The sequence below is a fragment of the Mustela nigripes genome, chromosome 1 (genome assembly GCF_022355385.1).
Source record: "Mustela nigripes isolate SB6536 chromosome 1, MUSNIG.SB6536, whole genome shotgun sequence".
Taxonomy (NCBI): domain Eukaryota; kingdom Metazoa; phylum Chordata; class Mammalia; order Carnivora; family Mustelidae; genus Mustela; species Mustela nigripes.
The window spans coordinates 206,904,242-206,926,446 of NC_081557.1; the positions used below are offsets into that span (position 1 = coordinate 206,904,242).

Genomic DNA, 22,205 nt, shown 5'->3' on the forward strand with positions numbered 1-22,205 from the left:
CTGTCTGCTCCCTGGGAGGACGGACGGGGTTTCAAATAAGCAACACTCAGACAACTGGCTATTCCCAGGAGGGGACAAAATGAAACAGGACTTCTTGCTCTCACTGTGCACCAAGCTCAACTCTGAAAAAATAAAACTTGAAAACACTTAGCAGGGAATGTGAGAAAATATTTTTGAGGACTCTAAATAAGGTAGAATTTCTTAAAACACAAAAAATCCCAAATCATAAAGGAACATATTAGGGACGTCTGGGTGGCTCAGCTGGTTAAGCATCTGCCTTCGGCTCTGGTCATGATCCCAGGGTCCTGGGACCGAGTCCCACATTGGGTTCCTCATTCGGCAGGGAACCTGCTTCTCCTCTGCCTGCTGCTTCCCTTCCCTTGCGTGCACGCGCTCTCTCTCTCTCTGATAAATAAAATCTTAAAAAAAAAAATAAAAGAACATATTAAAAATGCAGACGATGTTGAAAGTAATATTTCTATTCACCCAAAGGAAACAATAATAGAAAATGGCAAGCCCTTATCCAGAAGGTACGTGCAAAAACATATGCCCAACAAAACATTAGTATCCTGAAAATATAAAGAAGCCCTGAAAGAGAAAGACAACCCCCCACCACCAGCCAAGTAGGCAGGGCACATGAAAAGGCGTGTTCATGGAGAGAAAGTATGAAAAGCCAAAAATAGACAAAGAGCCTCTGTCAGAGAAATTCACAATTCAATTGCTCTGAGACACCAATTCGCTCTCCCAGGGCTGGCAATAATGTAACATCCAGCTAAGACTGTAGGTTGGCAAAGATGCAGAGGATCTGGGTTTCTTACAGACCATTGGTTGGATACTAAATTGGCAGAAACATTTTGGGCAACTATCTGGTAGTGCCTTGTAAAATTGGGAACATTTCCTCCCCGTACTCTACCATTCCCCGTCCTATGGTGTAAACTCTAGAAGACTGGTTCTCAACCAGGGGTGATTTTGCCTTCTCGGGGGACATTTGGCACTCTCTGGGGGCATCTTGTTGTCATGTCTAGGAGGAGGGTGCTAGTGGGATCTGGCCATGGAGGCCAGGGACAGCCCTCTCTACAAAGGATTATCGTTCTGCTGTTGAGAAGCCTTGATGGAGAAGCCTTTTATCTACGTGCTTCTGAAGTACAGATGCAAATGTCTGTGGTCTCAAGGTTTAAATTCTTTTTTAATTGCTAGAATGTCTATTCCCAGTTCAGCCAGCCACATGTATTAAAATGGATGAATTTTTTAAAAACTCAGTATGAAGTAAAAAGGAAAATGTGGGAGAATGAATATATATATATATATTATATATATATATATAATATATATATATATATGACACCGTGCATAGGGAATTAGGAAAAAGATAAACACACACAGCGAAATCTTGAAGTAATGAATCTGATGGCAAGTTCCAATGTGACAAGTACAGATGGAATCCTGTCCTCTGTCCAGGCCCTGTCCTCAAAAAGGGCCCCTAACATTTTTTTTTTTTTTACTGTAAGTATAATTTCACTGTTTTTGTGTGTGCCTTATTTATTTATTTATTTATTTTGAAGTAGTATGGAAATGCAACTGACACTTTTGGAAACCACCTTCCTGGGCTTTGGAAAATACATATGTTATATATATTACTTGGCATTCTTAAAATACCTTCTCCCCAAAATATTTTTTAACAATTGGAAATTTCTCTATTTAAACGTATTTTCTAGGGTCACATTTGCTAGCCAGATCACATTTTTATTTTTTGTAGGGGGAATTAACAGGCATAGCAGCTGCCTGAGTTTTCCTGCACTTGTAGGAAAATCTAAGCTACATGCACTGTCCAGATGCCATGGAGACCATCTAACCAAGAACGTAACTCAGAAGCTGAATTAAAAGGAAAAAGAAAGTGACGGCTCTATCTACATATCTGACTACACCACAAGGTCACAAGCAAATTCAAGAGGTGAATGCGAGATTTGGAAAAAGTACTTGAGCCTCGAGAACCAACAGAGGAGTGTCGGCTCTGCTGAGAACACTTAAAAATGGACAAAAGAAAGCAGACTCATAAATACGGAGAACGATCCTAAGGAGAAACATGGTTGTATGCATTCAGTTTGCAGAGGAGAGGGAGTGGGGCGGTGGGAGAGACAGGTGAAGGGGAGAAAGAGGTACAAGCTTCCAGTTATGAAATCAATGAGCTGCAAGGATGCTAAGTGCAGGACAGAGAACATAGTCAGAAATCTCATGATACTGTTGCATGGAGACCACTCATTGTGGCAGATACCGACTAATGTACATGATCGGCCAGTCTCTATGTTATACACCTGATACTATACACCCGACACTAATAGGACATTGTATCTCAATTATGCTTCAATAAATTAAAAAAAAAAACCTGGACACACCCCCCATAACAAACGGACAAAAGAAAAAGCCTCAACTACAAATGGACCAAGCGTCCAAAATTGTCCAAGACAATTTTGAAAAGAGCCCCTCTAAAGTCACCTACATATTCCAGTTCTCCCCACTTTTCCAGCAGGCAGGGAGACACATTCTAAAATCACAAGGACACATCACTTTGCACCCATCAGGGCAGCAATGCCCCGGGGCCAGGGATTTGGCTGACTGATGGGAAACTCCTGCATTGGGGCAGAAGGGTGACGTGTCACAGAGCACTGGGAAGGTAATCTGTCAGCATCGATTCAGATAAAAGTTTATGCCTTCAAACCAGCAATGCCCCTCCTGGGAATTCATCTGTGGAAATAAAAATACTGATACTGGCCAGGATATTTACTGCTACTGGTTGTCAGCGGGCGAGGGTGAAGGGGATGCCCACATTGTGGGGTGTCATCAGCCTTTCAAGGAACGAGGCCAGTTGCCTCTGGATGCCGGCGGGGATTCCAGCAGGTGTTGGTGGGTGTGAAGAGTAAGAAGCACATAAATGTGCTTATGATGGATTCATTTCAAAATGAAATGAAAGCCCCTGAAGCCCTGTATGGGTGTGTGTTATAGTATATACTCACATATGTCTAGAGAGAAAAATGTGAAAATAGTGAGTTTGTTATCACAGGCTACCTGATGGGGGACGTGATATGGGAATGGGGAGGGGGAGGCATCCACAGTAAAAATACCACGTTGCAATTATGCCCATTTATGTCAATGAGCAGAGCCACAGAGCTCTGGTCACCCCAGGGCTCGTGGGGGTCACCGTGGTGTGGCAAGATTCAAGGTCACCTTCTTTATATCTGCCTATACTGTCTGAATTTTTTTTTTTTTTTACAATAGGCATGTATTATTCATAGAACCAGAAATAACCCACAGAAAGCTGTTTTCTTGCAGGGTGGAGTGGAGAAGAGTGTCCTGGCATGCGGACCTTGTGTCCCAGGAGACTGGACTCCCCTGCAAGGACAGTGATGGGAACTTGGGTATTCTGTGTGCCTCCCATCCCTTGTGGCTGCTCCCCTTTGTTTCTGGGGGAAATCTACAGGCCCTCAGTGCCCATGCCCCTGCCCCAGGGATCAGTCCTGTCCCGTGCAGGAGCCTGGGGCAGCTAGCTCCTTTCATGGTCATCCCTGTCTTTGGGAACCTTTTGTACTGAGACAACTGGACACTCACATGCAATTGGAAGTAATAACTAGGAGCCAGTATACCTTTCACCTGGTTTCCCCCAAAGGTAACACCTTGCAAACCTATCATACAATGTCACAGACCAGGCAACTAACATGGGTAAGTTCCCCCCCCCCCCACTTATTTAGATTTCCACGGCTTCTCCTGAACTCCTGCATGTGCATGCACTTAGTTCCATGCAATCTTATGACATATGCAGACTCCTTGCTGTGTGTGCCGTCCCAGGCAGGACACAGACCTGTTGCACACGATGACCCTTCCTGCTACCCCTTTACAGCCACAGCCACCACCCTCCCCCTCCCCAACTCCTGGTAGCACGAGCCAGTCCTCTCTTTCTAAAATTCTGCCATTTTGATAGAGTTCTATAAATGGAATCATGCAGCTGTTTAACGCAGCCTAATTCCCATCATCATCCTTTAGGATCTGAAAGTGGACTGATGGCAGTGCGGGCTTGGGGTGGAAGACCTGGCTGGAGTTTCCAGATCTTTTTGTCTGAGTCTCTGTTGTCTCCTCCAGAGCACAAGAATAACAGCGCTTGCAGTGACGGAAGGAGGTAAGCTTTCTGCTACGAATCCCCTAATTTCCACAGTGTTCCCCCACTGAGCACACGAATGGCCCAGCTGCCTTAGGTGGGCCACGACTGTGATCCTGGTTCTGTTCTTCCCATCACTCAGATGGTGACTGTGGGAGCAAATGGTGGAACTGGGACTCCCATCCCAGAGAGTCTGGCAGGTGTGGGGAGTGGCACTATTTCTACTGGACAGGGAGAAGACTGTGGCTCAGAGCACTGAGGGGACTTGTCCCAGGCACACAGCTAATTTGTGGCTGAGCCCACAACAGAGCCTGGCGCTTGCTCCCCACCCCTCACCCAGCACTGGTTCTTCTGTACCCCTCAGTCTCAGGGGGACGCCTGGAGCTTTCCTGTGCATCTCCCCAGCAGCAGGATGGTTTTCTGCTACTTGGGAGATGTGGGGCATCTGCCACTGGGGGAGCCCAGCAGTCGGGTGCCAGTCCCGACTCAGCCACTTCCCAGCTGGGGACTGTAGTTGAGTTGTTGAACCTGTACATTTCTCAGTGTCTAAGGATAAAGACGAACTAAAATGAATTAATTCATATGGAGCTCTGACAGTGCCTTGCATACAGTAGGTACTCAGTAAATGTGAGTCGTTACTAACAAGGTGATGGTTTCTTCATCCCTAGAACCAGGCTGCCAGTGCTCTGCATTCTGGCTCTACTGACTGTGAGCTCTAGGACAAGTTACCTAACCTCTCTGTACTAGGGCAGTTGTGTAGATTAAACAGGTTAATGCTCCCAGAATGTATCTGTCAGAGGATGCTTGACCAGCTTGCTCTTATTACTACCCCTCCTCCAGCACGACCAACCACCCAGAAAGCCAGTCTTACAAGCTGGATCAGTTCCAACCAGGTAGACGGGGGTGGTGGGAGTGCTCCTTGGAGGGTCCTGATCTGTCCTTCTGGAGGTCGTAGCTCAAACCATCCTGGTTCTGACCTTCAACCTCCCTCCATCATCTCTACCAAACTCAATAGTCTCTCACCTCTACCTTCCTACCCAGCCTCCATGCAAATCCTGGAGTATGCCAACCAGCTGTGGTGACCTATTTCAAATTCCTTAATGACCCAAAGTCCCAGTGGGGCTTTCATGGTCCTTGCCAGCCTCTTAGCCTTGTGTGCTCCCTATGGGGCAGCAGGCCTGAAATCCATGCCTCTGCCTCCAATACCTCCATGGTCTCTCTGCACCTGCTCTTCCCTCTGCCTGGAAGGCCTGCACCCTCCCCTCCTTGTCTAACCTTAGGGCAAGTGTCTTCTCCAGAAATCCTCTCCTGAGTCCCTGAAGTGGTCCTCGGAGTTCCTCCCCCTACACTCCTATTGCCTGGACTACCCCATCATAATGATCCACTGTGGTCTCTCCCACTGACCCATGAGCCACTAGGCAGAGACGAGCTGTTTCCGGCCACTTCCCTGCTGCCTGGGGAAAGCACCAGTGCCCAGTGGATGCCTGCTTATGTCTGGGGAAGGACTGATGGGGCTAGTGGGGTCTGCCTGCCCTTCTACACGGGACCATGCCTCCTTTAATCCTGTCCCTCATGTATTTCCTCAAGAACCCTTGATGGCTCCCTTCCCGCTAGAAGGTTAAGCCCATACTCAGGGCATTCGTGCTACTGCTTGCTCTCCCTGGAATGTTCCCTCTTCCTCTTCATACAGCCATCGAATACTCAGGGCTGACTTCTTCAGCAAAGGCCAGGCCCTAGGATCAAGCCAGGTTCCACAGGATGTGATCTCCTCGTACCTTTCCCCCCTTCTTAAGAATGATCACAGTTGTAGTTAAATAATGGTATCATTTACAATAACATCCTGGAACCTATAAATGTGGTCTTATTTGGCCAAAGCATCTTTGTACATGTGGTTAAGTTAAGGATCTTGAAGTGAGATAATCCTGGATTAGCTCAGTGGATCCCACACCCGAAGACCAGAGTCTTTATAAAAGAAGAGGCCTAGGGGGCGCCTGCCTGGCTCAGTGGGTTAAGCCACTGCCTTCGGCTCAGGTCATGATCTCAGGGTCCTGGGTTCGAGTGCCGCACCAGGCTCTCTGCTCAGCGGGGAGCCTGCTTCCTCCTCTCTCTCTCTCTCTGCTTGCCTCTCTGCCTACTTGTGATCTCTGTCTGTCAAATAAATAAATAAAATCTAAAAAGAAAAAGAAAAGAAAAGACCTACGGGTGCCTGGGTGGCTCAGTCAGTAAGGTGTCCGGCTTTTGATTTCCACTCAGGTCGAGATCCTAGGGTCATGAGATCGAGCTCCATGTTGGGCTCCATGCTGGGTGTGGACCCTGCTTAGGATTCTCTCTCTTCCTCTTTCTTTGTCCTTCCCTCCCCACTCACGTGGTTGCACTCCCTCAAAGATAAATAAATAAAAAATTAAAGTAAATAAATAAACCAGAGAGAAGGTGCAGACAGAAGAGAGGGCCTCGGTCAAGAAAGAGGCAGAGATCTGAGTGACATGGCCACACGCCAGGAGCACCTGGAGCCTCAGAAAGCTGAAATGGTCCTCGGAGTTCCTCCCTCTTAGAGCTTCTAGAGGGAACAAGCCCCTGCCAATCACTGGACTTCGGACTTTTGCCCTACAGGATCAAGAGAGCGCACCTTTCAGGGTGCCTGAGTGGCTCAGTTGGTTAAGCTCCTGCCTTCTGCTCAGGTCATAATCCTAGAGTCCTGGAATCAAGCCCCCGCATCAAGCTCCCAGCTCCGCAGGGTGTCTGCTTCTCCCTCTGACCTTCTCCCCTCTCATGCTCTCTCTTACTATCTCTCTCTCAAATAAATAATAATAAAAAAATCTTTAGGGGCGCCTGGGTGGCTCAGTGGGTTAAAACCTCTGCCTTGGGCTCGGGTCATAATCCTAGGGTCCAATGTGGGATCAAGCCCCACATTGGGCTCTCTGCTCAGTGGGAAGCCTGTTTCCTCCTCTCTCTGTCTGCCTGCCTCTCTGCCTACTTGTGAGCTCTGTCTGTCAAATAAATAAATAAAATCTTTTTTTAAAAAATCTTAAAAAAAAAAAAAAGAGAGAGTTTAACTTTCTGTTGTTTTAAGCCTCCTGGTCTGTGATAGTGTTTGATGGCAGCCTTCAGAAAGTAACACAGATCCATATATACTAACTAATTTAATCCCCACTCAAACCCATGAGATTGTTACTATTCTAAGCTCCATTTTACAGATAAGGAAACTGAGAAAAGCAAAGGCTCAATAACTTGCCTAAGGCCACCAGCTAGTAAGTGGCCAAGCTAGGATACCTCCCACCCCCTACTCTAGCCCCAGACAGCCTGGACCAATCAGAGGGGGGTTAGCGGGCAGTAACTACTGCTCTGGAAAGCGACAGGAACCCCTTCCCCAAGACCCTCAAACGTGCATGGCCTGTCGAGGGGATGGCAGCTTTAGCCTGGGCTCACAGACCATGGGTCCCATGATACCTGGAGGGCTGCTTTGGAGACAGTCAGACTCTTGGTTCCCCTGTTGCCGCTTGCTATGTGTTCTGGGCCCCAGGGCCTCCTGATCCCTAGTGAGGAGAAAGTGATGGTATTTGCCTCTTGGGTGGTCCAGAGGCAGAAGAAGTAGACCAGGACGTTTCAAATACGCACACCCGACAGTGGTCCCACAGACCACCTTCCCTCGTGAGATAGTCTCAGGATTAACCTCAAAGTCTTTCCCACAGCCTAGAGATCTTACACATCCTGGCCCCTGTTCCCCCTGCCCACCCCATCCTCACCATTCTCCTCCTCACCTCTCTGTAGCCCAGAGATACCCCCTCTTCTTTAGATTCTCAAATATGCCACGTTTTCCTCCAGTCAAGATGCTATGTTAATGCTTTTCCCTTCCTTTGCTGGAATATAAAATCCAGGAGGGCGGGAGCCTTCTTGCCGTTCCCTGCAGTATCCCTAGATCTTAAGGGGTCCCTGGTACATAGTAGGTGCCCAAGCAATATTTGTGGAATGGAACTGAAAGAATGGATCTTTGCCTCGCTAAATTCTACCCTTCCTTCAAGCCTCTACTAGATATCATCTCATTCCACTATTTTTTGGTGACAGGAATTTATTTTATTATTATTATTTTTTTTTTGCCTAGTGGTAAGACTCCTGGCTTCGCCACTTGCTGGCTGTGTCACTTTCAACATTTCCTTTAACCTGTGACCCTGAGATTGCAGTCGGCACAAAGGGGAGAATACAGGTCCCTCGGCAGTTATGTCTTCCCTGACCACCAATGGCCTAGGATGGTCACAGTCCCAGGTAAGGGCAGGGATGAGCATCCTGGGGACTTTAGCCCCGACTGCAGCCGGCAAACTCCTCCTGGTCCAAGGCAGTTCCGACCCAGCGGGCGCCACGACCCCGCGTGACACCGGGCGCTCAGCCAGGGGACCCCAGCCCTTCCCCGGCGCTGGCCGCGCGGCCAAGTGCGCACGCTCAGGCCTCCCCACACCACCTTCGGCTGCCGCCTAACCGCTCCCGGCCTCGGCCCCGGGCGGGGGCGGGGCGAGCGCCGCGCCTTCCCCCCTGACTGGCAGGAGGGAGGGCCAATAGGAGGGGAGACCCGGGGGAGGGGCGGGGCCTCGCCGTGAGCCGGGCGCCGGGTGGTAGCAAGAGCTGCAGCCGGGAGCGTGCGGCACGCGCTGCCGGCTGCCCCGAGCGCCGTCACCGGCGCCGCCGCACCTCGACCCCCGCCCCGCAGAGCCGCGCGCGCGCATCTATCCGTATTCCTCGGTTGCTTATTACGATTTTTCTTTCTTTCTTTCTTTCTTTTTTTTTGCACGCAACCTTTTTCTGTTCCGTTTTGTCCTTTTTAAGGCGGGGGCGGCGGCAGCGTAAGCTCGGGGCGGGGAGGGGGCGGCCGGAGGATGCGGCGCGGGGCTGCGCTTGCTACGTCCGCAGCTGCTGCCCGGCTCGGGCCTGAGCGCCGAGCAGGTGGGTACAGGTGCGCCCGCGGGGGGTGGCGGGAGGCGCGCCCTGGCCGAAGGGCGCCCGCGGACCCAGCGACCGATGGGCGGACCCCGCGGCAGGGGACGCGAAGACCGATGCCGCCCCGCCCCATCGCCCACCTCCCCTTCTTCTAGCCTTCGCGCCCCTCCAGATCCCCTGCCGCTCTCGCGTCTCACCTCCGTGGTCCCCCACCCTTCGGTTCCCATCCCCCATTCCCCTCCAAATCCCGCTGCAGCCTCTCCCAGCAAGAGGACTCTGCGTCGCCTCCCTCATAGGCCCCCTCCCCGTACTGCCCCAGCCCCCCTCTCTCCCTTACGACACCCCTATTTCCACTTCTCTCCCCATTCCGCCCCCGAGCCAAGAAGGGGGAGGGGGAACCCACCGGCTGCCTCCAGGGAGTGGCGCGGGGGGCGTGGCCGCCCGGTTCCCTCGGAGTCCTACCCACTGAGTAAGTCAGGGTACCCCCAGGTCCCGGCCAAGGTGGCGCAGAGGTTGGAGCTCGGGCCGCTCCGGGGCGGCAGGGGGCCGGGAGGGGCCGCCCTGCCTGCACCCCCGCCCCACGCACAGCACCCGCTGCTGCGGCCGCTGCCACGCACACCCCCGCGCTGCTCCGCCCACGTGGGCTACGGGAGGAGGCTGAAGCGCTGGGAAGAAAGGCTGGAACCCACCCTGCTGCCCCGCCGGCGCGCCCTGGGCGCACGTAGCCTCTGGAGATGGCGCACAAGGATTGGCTCCGGGGGACCGGGCACCTTTCCTGGACGCCCTGCCTTAGTGCCCATGCCCTCGTCCCCAGCCGCCTGCCCCCATCACTCCATCACTCCACCTTCCCTGCTGCGAGCTCTTGACGATCCGGCCTCGTCATCCCTGATGGAGGACGCTTGCCAGGCTGGAGTCTTTCGCATAGCCCTATAAGCACCCGCCCCCAACCCCCAACACACCACCACCCCTCCCCACACACCGTAGTCTGCCTTTCTCCTGATGGCTTGGCCGGCCTGGGCTCTCTGCCAGCCTCTGCCCGGCTCTTTAGACTGTAGAGATACTGTATCTAACTGCTGGTCCTCCCCCACCCCCACCCTTTCCACGCACACTCACAGGCACACGTCCTTGGCCTTTGCTTGTGCTGTTCCCTCTTTGGGAACGCCCTTCCTTCTACTGGCCAGCTCCTTCTCCATGAAGGTCAGAGAGAACCCCTTGCCCTGCCTGAGCTTCTATGTCTGGCAGAATGGGACTCACTGTTATCCTTTCTGATGGTCTTGGCCTCCCAGGCCAGATTAGGAGATTTTGAAGCCCAGGGGAAGCCTCAGCCCTTCACATAGGGCTTGGGTCACAGTACATATCCCACCTGAGAGGGGCTCTTCCTGCTAACTGAGTGACCAGCAGGTATAGGGTGGGTCTTTGGAGATGCTGGCTTCTCCTCCAGACCTTGGGCAGGTGGGTGGCACTTCCATGAGCCGATGGATAAGGAGGTTCGGGGATGGCATGGGGTGGTCAGGACCCCTCTCCGATGCTTGCCCAACATGAGAGGGCATGACTGCACGTGGTCTGTAATGGCAAGCATCTCTCCAGAGCATGGCGGTCACTCCCACCTTGAGACTTGTCCCGTGAGAAGTCCCTCGAAGGGTCAGGGTGTGGACCCAACAAATGCGATCATTGCCATTGTCGTTCGCAAACCATCCTTAGCTGCTTCTGTGACCTCACACGTTCTTTGCATTCTGGTTTCCCTGGCCCACCTCTCTCCCTTGCCCCACTGTCTCAGCCTCATGTGCTTCCTCTGTGTTTGCCAGGCCTGTCTTCTCACTTAGGCTTCTCCCCACATACTGTGGTTTTGTTTGGTTTCAGTTTTGGTTTTTGGTTTTCCTGGGAGATGTGCCCTCTTTCGTCTGCCTGGAGAACTAGTCATATGTCAAGGCCCAGGTCTCCTGTGAAGTCTTGGTGGTGTTTCCTGACTTTGCCGGATAGATTGTGGGTTCTCTCGTCTGTGCTCTTTTAGAACATTTATCCATGTATAGTTTCGTGGGTGTGTGGTTTTTCCCTAAGCAGACCTTGGCCACTGGAGAGTGGGGTCACAGTGAGGTCTGAGGGGGAGCCCCGCTTGGACGGGTGGGGAGTTCCACCTTCCTGGGGAGGCAGTCACGCCCACATCAATCATGCCAGCGCTATAAGAGGGACGTGCATAGGGAGGGACAGAGCTTGACGGTCTCTGCTTGGCCTAGCCAGAGGTTTCACGGTGAGGAGCCAGGATGGAGGCCTTTTGGTGTAGAGGGTTGGTTGGGGCTGGGAGAGGAGCGGCAGAAGGAACAATTGCTGAGCAAGGCATGAGAATGAGACCCTGCCTCTCTGCAGGCTCTGGGGCACTGCCTGGTGCCCACCGGGGCCCTGCTCCTCTCCCGGCTGAGACTAAGGCGGTGCCTCCCACCTGGGTTTTGTAATCCAAATGGGGTGCCTCCCGCAGAAAGATTGGTGATGACTGCACCGTGTTCTGGGTCTCCTTGCTTGGTCTCCTTGGGGTGTTTAGGCCATTTTGCCAGTCTTCTGAAGTCGATTCACCTTTGTCCTATCCCTTAAGGCTGTGTGATCTTGGGCCATAGGATTAACCTTTCTGAGCCTCCCATTTCCTGAAGAATGGGGACAGTGGTCTCTCTGGCATGGCTGGTGTGGGTATCCGAGTGTCGTCTCTGGGCACAGGCACCACTGAATAAGCGGTCATGGTGATGGGGGTGTGTGTGTTTCAAAAGTCAGTCCTTTGGTTTTGTCCCAGAGCAACCACCCAGAGCAGAAGCCCTCAGTGTCCCTCCCTAGCTAACAACCTCAAGCCAATAAGCTACACATTCCATAAATGGGAGTGAGTGATGGAGGGAGCGGGTGTGTGCTGGCTTCTGGGAATTGTGCATGCTTGTGGGAGAAGGTGCTGAGGGCTGCGGGCAGGAGTCCTGAGCTCAGCGTGCACTAGCGAAGGCCACCCACCTGCCTCAAGCATCTCCTTTGATGCTTCTGTCATCTGGGCTTCTTTCCTGCTCAGTGGTGACAGTGATTTCCACCCAGTTCCTAGGAAGACTCTTACCCGCTTAAAGGAACAAACCATCAGCACCAGCTAGGTGAGCTGAGCTGTGAAGGAACAGGGCTGGAACTGGGCTGGGTCAGAGGGGCTGCACTGAGGACCAGCTCCGACCTCCTTGGGCAAGTTCAATGCCCGGGTCCTTTTCCTGGGATGCTCACATGAGGAATAGAGCTATCGTTGCTTAAACTCCCACTCCTTCTGGGAATTCTCTTTCACTGAAGCTGCACAGCACCCCTCTAGGGAAAGGCTTATGTGGGCACCTGACAAACAGGGACTGAGCTTGGAGGTGGAGGTGGAGGGAGGCAGAGGCAGAACTCACCAGGGTGGGGCAGCGGAGGGGAGGGGGTAGTGCCTATGCTCTAGAACTTAGGTGTTGCTCTGTGGAACATGCTGATCCCTGTAATGGAAAGTCGACCTTCCTACAGGGCCCATGTGAGGAATCAATCAGAGGATGCTTCTCTGTGCTTTTGATCGAAATCGGTTACCTTGAAGCCAGTAGAAGCCATTAGTGCTGCTGTAATCCGAGGCTCAGGAAAGGTACTCCAGGGCCGGTCAGCAGTGGGACCTTGTTTGTCATTGTCCTTCTAGCCCAGAACACTGTCAGAAAATGTTTTCTTGGGGCGCCTGGGTGGCTCAGTGGGTTAAAGCCTCTGCCTTTGGCTCAGGTCATGATCTCAGGGTCCTGGGATCGAGCTCTGCATCGTGCTCTCTGCTTAACGGGGAGCCTGCTTCCCCCTCTCTCTCTGCCTGCCTCTCTGCCTACTTGTGATCTCTCTCTATCAAATAAAATAAAATCTTAAAAAAAATGTTTTCTTTGCTCTGGCCTTTGGAAGGCCAGGTGGACAGCCCAGGAACCTTGGGCCAGCGTGGAGGGGCAGGAACAAGGGGGTGGGGCGCTGGGAGCCTCACACTGTGAGGAGCCCCTCCTGTAGGAGGTGGGAGGGGAAGAGCTTACAGAGAGGAGCCCCAGAGGGCATGGAGGCTCCGCTCTCGTCTTCGGTATTACTTTTTATTTTTGCGACTGCAACAGGAAGTATTTTACCTCTCACTCATCTCTAGAAATGAATCGAGTTAAATGCCATTTTTCTTAATTGTAGCGGTTAACGTTTGTTAAGCACCTACCAAGGGCCAGGGTATGTGCCAGAGGTTGGCAAGTGGCAACCCTATTAGCGCGATGCCCGCTTCTGTAAATAAAGTTTTATTGGCACCCAGCCACGCCCACTGGTGCACCCCTTGCTGTGGCTTCCTGCTGTGTTGGCAGAGTTTCACCACTGTGGCCATCACCTGTAAAGCCAAAAACACTACCTGGCCCTTTGCAGCTGGGAGTTTTCTGCCTGCCCAGTCTGTGCTGTCCCCATTTGGGTTCATTCAGTTCCGGACACAAGCCTAGAGGGAGGTGCCTTGCGTTTGTCACTTTACAGATGGGTACAGACAGCCTCTGAAGCCCACTGCGGGGGTCACAGAGCTCATAAGTGGGGAGCAGGGACTGCACCCAAGCAGTCCACTTTATTATTTTTGGGGGGGAGGATTTATATATTTTTAATTAACTTCTTTTTAAAAAAAGATTTTATTTATTTGACAGAGATCACAAGTAGGCGGAGAGGCAGGCAGAGGGCGGGGGGAAGCAGGCTCCCTGCTGAGTAGAGAGCCTGATGCAGAGCTTGATCCCAACCAAGACCCTGAGATCATGACCTGAGCTGAAGGCAGAGGCTTAACCCACTAAGCCACCCAGGTGCCCCTTTAATTAGCTTCTAATTGAATTTTGCCATGTTTAGAGAATATGTTCTGTATGATATCTATTTTTAAAAAATTTACTGACAGTTTCTTTTTTTAAGAAAATATTTATTTTAGAGAGACCAAAAGAGAGCACTTGTGTGAGCGGGGTGGGGGAGGGGCAGAAAGCAAGAGAGGGAGAGGGAGAGAGACTCTCAAGCCATCCCCTGCTGAGTGTGGAGCTGATGCAGGGCTCTATCCTAGGACCCTGAGATCATGCTCTGAGCCCAAAGCAAGAGTCGGTTGCTTAACCAACTGAGCACCCGGGTGCCCCTGTTGACAGTTTCTTAATGACCTGGTACCTGATCATTTCTTAAAACATCTTTGTGTTGCATGTATATATAATATTTAATAATGGTTATCACGGTAACCATATTTAAGTACACTGCTCAGTGGCAGTTAAGTGTGTTCACATTCTTGAGTAACTGTCCCCATCTAAGTCCAGAATGTTCCCGTCGTCCCAGACTGGCAGTCCCTGCTCTTAACCCGTGACCCCATGCTGCCTTGTAGGAATTTTGTAGGGGAAAAGGCAAATGTCAGCGACATCATAATTTAGCGCGGGAGGCTTTTGATGGCAGCTTTGCGTTCGAATGCTGGCACTGCCACTTGCCAGCTGATGGTGGACAAGCCCGCCTCCTTTGTGAAATAGGGACAGCCCCAGTCCCTCTCCCCGCAGATCAGGTGGAAGGGGACGAAATAAAGAGCAGAGGTGAAGGCCCAGCTCACGTGGCAGATGGTGGGTAGGATGCTATTCCCTTGAGCAGCCACACCTTAACGGGGTATCAGGTCTATCCTCTCTGGGAGGCCCGTGGTGTCCCCTTTATCCTTTCCAAGGTACTGGAAGCATCCCCAGGACCCATCACGTGTCTTGCAGCTCCCACCTAGACCTCAGAGGACCCAGATGCTGGGTGGATGCGGCCTCCTGCTGTTCTTTCTACCCGAGGGCGCAGACTTGGCTGCAGGACTACACCAGGGAATGAAAGGAGGTTCTGTATGCGACCATCCCGAGACTGCCAAGGGCTGCCCATGTGGCAGTAATGCTCTTGTGTGTGCCAGGTCAAGGGATGTGGTGGCTTGGCCTTCTGGCCCCAGTGCCACCAGCTTGGCTTTGTTTTGATTTGGGAGACCTGGCCTGGCCCCTGGTCCCTTCCTCAGGGCTGGAGGGGTGGGACACACCACTGAACGGTGTCCTGCTTCCTTTGCAGGATGGGCAGCCTGTGAGGACCCTGAGCTATGGGGAGTGGAGGCGAGGAGTGATCTGGTGTGATAACTGTCTACTTCCCCTAACCTTTGGAGCCTTTGTCCCCTCTCTTCTTCTGTTCTGTGCAGTTGCTTCTGGAGGCCCATCGCTCCTATCTGATTGCAGAGACGCAGGGATGTGTGCAACGGCGGCCATCCTGACTCTTCTGTTGAAAGAGTTCTCTGCCTCTCCCTCCCACCCCCGCTTTTTAAAAAAATTAAGGTGAAATCGGCACAACCTAAGATGAACCATTCCAAAGCGTACCATTCGGTGGCATTTAGCGCCTTTGCAAAGTTGAATGACCAAGGCCAAACATTTAGTTCCAAACATTTTTCCCAACAAACATCTAGTTACAAAACACGTTCTTTGCCTGCAATGAAAGCCCTGTCCCCATTAAGCAGCTCCTTGGCATTTCCCCCTCCCTCAGCCTCTGGCAGCCAGTGGTCTGCTTTGCATCTCTAAGGACTTGCCCATTCTGGACATTTTGTATCAGTGGAATCCTATTACACGTGGCCTCTTGCAACCGGCTCCTTTCACTCAGCATCAGGTCCTCGAGGGTCACCCAGTTGTAGTGGGTGTCAGTGCTGTAGCACCTTATAGGTGAGTAATATTTCGTGGCATGGCTAGACCATGTTTTATTATCCATTCATCTCTTGATGGGTGTTTGGGTGGTTTCCACTTTTTGACTGGAGTGCATGGTGTTTGAAGCAAGGCTTGAAGTGTTAAAAATGTTCTTCCTGGGGCTCCTGCTGCCCAGGTTCCTTTCTGGCATGACTCTCCTCTCACTGCTCAGGCATCATTCAGCCACTCAGCAGATGCTCCTGGGTGTGGACCCCATGCGGGGCACTGCGCTGGGAGCCTCCAGCCTTGACTTGTCCTTGACATCTGGAGAATGGTTTGTTGTCTTCTCATTTTCGAAGCCCGGGGTGTGGGAGTGCCCTGAGACAGGAGGAATGGCAGGGGGGCCCCCACCCCATGGCTCCAGAGAAGCTGCTGGCATGGGGGCCCGGTTGCCATTCTACTGTTTCCTGGAACATGCTGGATCCTTCCCGCTCTGAGGTTTGTGTTTGCTGCCTGCTGTCTGCCATGCTCTTCCCTGCCCTCACCAGAACTATGGTCTTTTCATCCTTCATGTCTCGGCTTAAATTTCCTCGCCTTGCAGAGGTCTTCCCTGTCCATTCCAGGTAGCTGCCCACCTCCCCTCTGCTGTTATTCTCCCCTACTGCAGTCGGTTTTCTTCTGAAATCATCACCATCCGAAGGGGATTTTCCTTGTCTGTTATGATTCTCCCATCGCCGTAAGCTAGGGCAAAAGCACCAGGAGGGCAGGAACCTTGCCTGGTATATTTGTGCTCATCTTTCAACACAGGCTATTGGTACACAGCAGGTGCTCAATAAATAATTGCTGGTGTTGCTTGAGTCAGATGCAACTTAACTTCCTGAGTGCACCTTGCTAGCTCCAGACCTAGAGCACATCTCCTAAGCTTTCTGAGCCTCTCTTCCTTTTTCAGTCCACATGGAGACCATCCAGGGTCCCTAGCTCATGGAGTTGGTGCAAGTTCAGAAGTAACCTGGGCAGACTGCCCAGAGCCGTATTAGTATTCTGTAGGTGTTTGTAACCGGCGCTGCTGCTGTTGGTAGTTGGAGATGTGGTCCTAGTGATTATGAATGAGTCTCCATGTGCTGAGTGATATATATGCTTGCTTGCCCAGTGGTAGGCAGGAGGCTCCTGGAGCTGAGCTCCTGTTGACTGGCCGCCAAGCTCCTGTCCACTAGCCACTGAGCCCCTGTCCACTCGCTGCCACTCAGCACCATTGAGCCCTGAAACATGGCTCCTCTGAATTGATCTGGGCTGGTGAGTGAAAAATACACACTGGATTTCTAAGACTTTGTATCAGTGGGAGAGTGAAAAAGATCTCAGGAAAAACTGTGACAGTGATTACACATTAAAATTTGGATCTTTTGGGCCAAATGAATTCATTTCACTTGTTTCTTTTTTTTTTTTAATGTGGTAACTAAAAAATTAAAAAATCAAAAATTGCAGGTCGGGTCCCCATTGTATTTCTTTTGGACAGTGCTTGAGGGCAGGGGTTGGGCTACAGGGGCTGTGGCTGTGCCTTCTGTGAAGTAGACAGCCCTGGGCAAGTTAATTCAACTTTGTTGTGCTTCAGTTTCCTCCTCTGAAACAAGAAGCCCGTCTGATGACAGGCAATGACACTGCATATTTGAGGGCTTCTTGTGTGTCCCTGGAAGGAATGAGGGCCCCATGAAGAGCAGATAGGGCAAGATCCCTGCCCACATCAGCTTTCATTCTGAGGAAGGAGAGACCCACACCATCTAAAGAAAACACAAACCCAATCAGCCCCTAAGGCTGTGATTGCTCTCTGAAGATTCTAAGGAAGTAGGCGCCGTGGACATCACACCTGCCAAGAGAGCTGTGTGGGAGCTCTAGCTGGGAGCTCGCAGTGATGGGTTCTCTGTCTGGCCCGGTGCCTAGCAGCCGAGATGACCACTCTGGGATGGAGCGAAAGCAGCGGCCACTCTACTAAGACAAACCTCCACCTGATGGCTCTAGCCTTTTCAATCCCTGCATGTGATAACCACATCAGGATTTTGCTGCTGTTCTCTGAAGAATTTGCAAAGTCAAACTGAATGCTGGAGACCTATCCCAGCAGCTTCCCCAAAGCCAGCTCTGATTGGTTGAGAGCCAACTGATCAGCCAGCTCTGATTGGACAAGAGCAGATGATGGCCAGCTCTGATTGGTCGAGGGCAAGACCTCAAGCTCATTAGCTGAGGGCAGTTGCCTCAGGGTGTGGCACAACCCTCCTCTTTTTGCACACATTTCTTATGTCCTGTACCCCATCTCCACTACTTCCTACCAGGCCTGGGAGGGAACCTGCGTTTCATCCCCGATCCAGCCAGGAACCACTAAGGGAACAAGTCACTTCACCCCTGGGCGCTCTGGAGTTCCTCTGTCGGGGTGACCCCCACTGCCCAGGCCCATCATAAGGTGCTTGTGCTTCACATAGATGCCGGGGGAGGGCTTTGTTTCAGTTTTGCAGGGGCCATCTCGCATTGTCCTCCTTGTTTTCCGCACGCACATCTGCCTGCGGATGCCCGGCATGGTCCTGCCTGCTAGGGTGGGAGGTTGAGAGTGCGGTGTGCTCACAAAGAAGCAAAAGGAGCCCCAGGATAGGCTATGGGGGCGGGAGCATCTTTGTTTCCCGCCCTCATTGGGCCCACACCACCTCAGTATTGCAGAATGAGGGAATTACCTGAGGTTGCACAGGTAGAAATGGCAGTGGTGGGCCTGCTCCAGCCACTCGGACAGTTGCTGATTACATATGAGAAGTGTGCAGACCTTAGCTGGGCTTTCAAAGCCCCGATCGTCTGCTCCCAACTCCATTGCCATTATTTATCTCCGTGGACCATACCTAGCTGCTGAGCATTGCTCTTTCTTCCGGATCCTCCTTTTCCAGCTCCCTCTGTCTGAAAGGGCTTTCCACCTCTCAACTGTAACATCCTGCTTGCTCCATAGCCCAGCTGGGATGTCAGTTCCTCCATTCTTCCTGGGCCTCCAGGAGAGAACTGTTTGATTCCTCTGCAAGTTCAGATTGAGTGGATGAAGTCACCGGGGCTGGGTTAAGACAGGAATAGCCTGGAAGCAGAAGAATGGACCAAAGGGGCTGCTTCTGCTCATCCCAACTTTGCTAGCATGGTGTGGCCTGCTCCTGCTTCCCTCTATTCCCACACCTTATGTGGGGCATGTGTCCAGCTGCACCATCTGCCCACTGCTCCCAACGGAGTCAGGCTTCTGCACATGCTGTTCCCTCGGACGGATTTGCCGATTCGCTTTTCCTGTCCTCATCCACGCAGTGAACCTCTTCCACTTAGGATCCACCATTAGCCTTATTTCCTCCAGAAAACCTTCCTTGTCGTCCCCCCCACCCCATGATCCCCCCGCCTTCCCCAGGCCAGGTCAGCCATGTCGCCAGGGCTTCTGCTGCCCTAAGCATCCTTCTGCCACTGCCCTGGATGCAGTATTGCAGTTGTCAGTGACTTTCCTGACTTTTCCACTAGAAAGAAGTCTCCAGAAGGTTCTGGGAGGCTTGAGATGCCCTCTGATTCCCAGGAGGCTTCCCAGAGCCTGGCGCAGGGTGGGCTGCACAATAGGTGGTCAGTAGATTTCAGGCCTTTAGTCCCACAGATCCCCATAACCCTGATAATGGCAGTGCTGGGCGGGGCCCCAGCTGGGAGGTGGCTGGGTTGTCTCCATTGCTTGTGTTGAGTCTGTTCTGTCCTTAACTAGCCTCACTCTACTCTCTGCAGCAGCCACCCCTTGTGACTACTCTGTGAGCCTTAGATACCTCAGTACAGAGAAACACCTCAGTGGCCATGTTAGCCCAAAGAGGACATGGTGGAACTTCCTATCTTCTTCATAAAGTCTCCTTCCCCCAAATCACCATCTCACCTTCAGTCCAGGACAACAGATAGACAGACTAGCAGGCTGTTCTTCAGAGTCCAAACATCTCATGTTTACTGAAGGTCGTAGGTCTTGTTAAATTGTCCTGCTTTTACTCTTTCTCCCAAAGTGGCACTTTGGAAGACACGACTTCTCTTGGGAAGCTGGCGGAACAGCTTCCAGGGCCAGGGCAGCGGGGTGAATGAGCTCATTGAGCCGGGCAGTAATTGGGTTCCTGAAGCAAGTCTGGGGTCCTTTCAGGCTGAGGTCTAGAGATTCTTTTTGCCAGCCAGATACCTTATTGTGAACAAGGGCTTGGATGCCTACAGATTGTGCCTAATCTGTTTAAACCTTCAGGCAAGTGGGTTCTTTATTGACATTTATCTCTCCCTGGAGTCACCCAGGATGAGTCCTGTTGATGACAGCCTGGGCACTGTAGATCCCTTGAGTCTTCTACAGGGGTGACTAAACCCAAATGCAAGCCACTTTGCACCAGAGACACAAGCGAGTCCTATTGCTGGGTAGGATATTGGAAATTGGGGGTGTTAGAAGATGTGGTGGGGTGCCAGGAGCCCCCAACCTCAGATGTTGACAAATTATGAATTTGGGATTTCACAGTTCACAGGCACCCGAGTTGTAGCTTCCCTTCATGTTTGTTGATGAACCTGAGAGCTTAGTAGAGAAACTAAGAGGTCAAGTGACTGGGAGGTTGGGGATATAAGTCACTCAGGCAGGAATGTGGGCTGATCAGTTTGGGATGGGGTCTCGACTATCCATTGGGACAGGTACACAAGGGACATCTGTTCAGCAGAGACTCGTTAGCATCTGTGCCAGGTCTGCAAGAGCAATACTATGGCATTTGAAAATACCCATGCCATGGACTTTGTTGTGATTCCAACCATCCCTTCCCACTTTGGTTTGAAGCGCTGATCTGTCACCACACTTAGAGTTGCTCCATATCATGAAGTTGATTCCCAGATCATTGCAAGTGGCTCCATTCCTCCTGGTGGGCAGTTCAAATTGTAGCTTCAAATCCTCCAACTTAGAAATCTGGTAGTAGACATTTCTTTAGATGGTGTCCCACGACTATCAGACAAATCATTGATGTGCTCCCGTTTGCTGGAACCAGAGAGAAAAAATAATGGTTGATTTGAAAACCAGCCAGAGGCACCTGGTTGGCTCAATCAGTTAAGTGTTCAGCTCTTGTTTTCGGCTCTGATCATGATCTCAGGGTCATGAGTTTGAGCTCTGCATTGGTCATGAGTTTGAGGGTCCATGCCCAGCATGGAGCCTATTTAAGATTCTCTCTCTCCCTCTCCCTCTGTCTCTCCCCCTCCTGCTTGCAAGCACTCTCTCTCTCTTAAAGAAGGAAGGAAGGAAGGAAGGAAGGAAGGAAGGAAGGAAGGAAAAGGAAAGGAAGGAAAGGAAAGAAAAAAGAAAAGAAAAGAAGCCATTAAGGAAACGGAAAATAGTAAGAGGGGTAATTTTGCTATGTGGATTAAAAATAATTAGCCTTTTGAAGTTCTTTCTCTACTTTTTATGCCAAATCCAGTGTCTGATTCACTTAATCCAAAAGAGTGTGGTAAAGGAGGAGCAGAGGAACCAAAAAGACATGAGGCATGTACAAAACAATCAGTGAAATGGCAGACACGAACTCAGCTATACAAATAGTAATGTTAAATGTGAATGGGTTAAACAATCCAGTCAAAAGGCAAAGATTATTAGAACATATTAAAAATGGTATAACTATATGCTGTCTACAAGAGACACAAGTGAGTCCTATTGCTGGATAGGATATTGGAAACTTGGGGTGCTCCTGCCAGAAGATGGGGGTGGGGTGCCAGGTTCCCCCAACCTCAGATGTCGACAAGTTATGAATTTGGGATTTCTTTGGATTCAAAGGTAAAATAGTTTGAAAGTAAAAAGGATGGAAAAAGATACATCATGCAAAGAGCAAAGTCACAAGAAGACTGGAGTGGCTATACTGGTATTATATTAAGATAGACTTAAAAAAATAGAGATAAAGAGAGACATTTTATAATGATAAATGGGTCAATCCATCAGGAAGATATAAACAATCATGAACACATATGCACCTAACAACAGAGCATCAAAATCCGTGAAACAAAAACTGACCAAAATGAACGGAGAGATAGATAATTTAATAATACATAGTTGGATACTTATGTACTCCACTTTCAATAACAGATAGAACAACTACATAGAAGATCAACAAGGAAATAGAAAACTTGGGAAACCCTGTAAACCAACTAGACTTACCAACAACATCAGAATATGTATTCTCCAGTGTATGTGGATTGTTCTCTAGGGCAGACCATATGCTCAGCCAGTTGTCAACCTTGTGACTACTCTGTGAGCCTTAGATACCTCAGTACAGAGAAACACCTCAGTGGCCATGTTAGCCCAAAGAGGACATGGTGGAACTTCCTATCTTCTTCATAAAGTCTCCTTCCCCCAAATCACCATCTCACCTTCAGTCCAGGACAACAGATAGACAGACTAGCAGGCTGTTCTTCAGAGTCCAAACATCTCATGTTTACTGAAGGTCGTAGGTCTT

At 51.0% G+C, this 22,205-nt stretch overlaps 2 protein-coding genes across 4 annotated transcripts in view; one reads left to right on the top strand and one right to left on the bottom strand.

Annotated features, from left to right (window-relative positions):
• LOC132004294 (high mobility group protein 20A-like) overlaps positions 1–9,631 on the bottom strand; it is a 55,979-nt gene extending 46,348 nt beyond the window's left edge. Inside the window, exon 1 of the transcript XR_009400484.1 lies at positions 9,477–9,631. The gene's annotated coding sequence lies outside the window, so the exon portion shown is untranslated. The remainder of the gene's footprint in view (positions 1–9,476) is intronic.
• The window catches only part of JAKMIP1 (janus kinase and microtubule interacting protein 1), a 127,717-nt gene continuing 114,292 nt past the window's right edge, over positions 8,781–22,205 (top strand). For all 3 annotated transcript variants that reach the window (XM_059380551.1, XM_059380559.1, XM_059380568.1), the window contains exon 1: positions 8,781–9,079. The gene's annotated coding sequence lies outside the window, so the exon portion shown is untranslated. The remainder of the gene's footprint in view (positions 9,080–22,205) is intronic.